The following is a 2241-nucleotide window of genomic DNA, read 5'->3' as shown; positions in this document are numbered from 1 at the left end:
AGGATGCGGGACAAATTGTTGAAAAGTGGGACGTCTGGTCACCCTACCTTTGGCATCTCTCAAGTCACTGACTTCCCTAAGTATTCTAAGAAATCCTGTAACAAATAAGGAGCATTACAGACTACGTGTGATTTATAAAGTTCAGCAAGTTAGAGGATTCCAGAAAGTGAAACTAAAAAGCATCAGCAAGCAGAGAAAATGTTCAGGGGCAATCAGGGTGCACAGCTTGCAAAGCCCATTGCCAGGAGAAGCAAAACTTTTAATCCAGAGTCTGGTTTGTCAACTGACAAAAAGAAAGCTGGGCCATCTCCAGGGGATGTAGAAGCAATCAAGAATATGATAGCAAAAGCATCAACTCTGGCTGAAGTGGAGAGGCCGGAGGGCTTGCTGCAGTCTGGTCAGACCCCTGGCAGAGAACGGAAATCACGGCCCAGGGACGATGGTGAAGAAGCGATGGAAGAAGACACAGTCACCAATGGTTCCTGAGCAGTGGGGTGGATGTAAATAAGCTGTCTTGGGACTCGTCTTCTTTTTCCCAACATGGGATAATAGTCTTGTTTGTGTCAGCAAAGTGAAATCTGTCAGCATTGTTGAAATGCTTAAAAATGCAGCTGATAATTCTGTAATATAAATTTTGAAATTAAATGTCAGTTTTCTACAAATATTAAAAACAAAGGCCATTCCTGGGCTGCTAAAAATGAATAAATAGGCACATACCTACATAAATACATAAACAAACAGAGAATTGTGATAAGCAAGTAGGGAAAACTTTTCTTCTCAGGAAAGATTTCCAACTGTCTTGCATTTTTAGCCTTCTGGAAAATTCCCTATAACAGCCATAGTAAACCTATAAACATCAACCTCTAATACACTTGTGCATTTCTGGGTCATTAAATCATAAGTATAGATCAAGAAAGGACCGTTGAAAGCATGGCATTGAGGCTATGACAAGTGGGAAGTCCCAATCAACCATTTGGGGCTCCCACAGCCTGTAGTGTTGATTCAAATTATGAGCACCAAGAAAGTGAGCTGCTCTCTGTTCACCAGGCCTTCCATGGTCACAGGAGGCTGGACAAGCAGCTGGCTGGCACTCACTTGCCACCTTAGATCCAATTCAAAAACTCCATTTTAAAGAAAAAATTGAGAACAAAAGATAAAGATAATAAAAGACTTTTTCCATCATCACGCTCCTATGACTGGGGACTTTCAAATCTAATTCTAGTCATTATTATTCCACTATACTTGGTTGTTTGTCATTTTCTTCTCCAATGCTTTAGTGCTGGGACCTGTGCTGTACACTGAGCATCAATACACATGGTCTAGGTCGACAGGTAGACTCCTCAAAGTTTTGATGTCTGCATTCCAATACTGCTGCAAAGCTCTGAAGACCCCACTACAATAGTAACAATAAAGCACTCAAGAATGCTGTCAAAGTGCCACGTGTGCATCTAAGTGTGCCAAGTATAATAACACATTTAATCCTCTGAACACTGCCATTTTACAGATGAGAAAACTAAAGTACAACATTTAGGTAAATTTATCAAAATCAAGAAGATCCGGTAAGCATTGGAGCCCGGTTTGAATACAGACAAGATCCCAAATCTATTCTCCTAACTACCCCACTAACCAGTCTCTCTAATCTAAGTTTGAAGGCAGAAGTTTGCAGTGCACGTGTAAAATTTGCTGGCAGTCAATTAGAATATGACATTTGACCAAAGACAGCTAAGCGACCTCCATGTCTATCTGTTTCCTTCCCTTGAATACCGAATGTGGCTTCTTACATACCTTGTATCCCTCAAGTCTGTGGCTTCTGTGCTATCCCCCAACTCTGACAAACCATTCCTAATCAATGCGTGACCTCTTGGCCTTGCCAGAGTAGGCAAATCACACAGAGAACAGCCTTGAAGGCAACACCTCCAGAAACTTCTTTCCACAGTTTCCAGCAGAGAGAACAGTGACCTTGCTTAGGAACCACTGCTGCCAATTTTACTCCTGTCTATAGGCACAAAGGGTAGAAATCAAGAAGGAAGAAGGTCATGGAACCAAGGATATCAAAACAGATCATCCTAAATTTATAGCATTACAAGCCTTCCTCAAGAAAACAGAAAGAGAGGAAGTTAACAACTTAATGGGACATCTTAAACAACTGGAAAAGGAAGAACATTCCAATCCCAAACCCAGCAGAAGAAAAGAAATAACCAAAATTAGAGCAGAATTAAATGAAATTGAAATTAAAAGGAT

General features: G+C 40.9%; 1 pseudogene; it reads left to right on the top strand.

The window, feature by feature from the left end:
• LOC100941246 overlaps positions 1 to 605 on the top strand; it is a 1509-nt pseudogene extending 904 nt beyond the window's left edge.
• Positions 606 to 2241: the final 1636 nt, after the last annotated feature.

The sequence above is a fragment of the Otolemur garnettii genome, unplaced genomic scaffold, assembly GCF_000181295.1.
Source record: "Otolemur garnettii isolate 467f Iridium unplaced genomic scaffold, OtoGar3 scaffold00026, whole genome shotgun sequence".
Lineage (NCBI taxonomy): Eukaryota > Metazoa > Chordata > Mammalia > Primates > Galagidae > Otolemur > Otolemur garnettii.
This window is presented reverse-complemented; position numbering and strand designations above follow the sequence as displayed.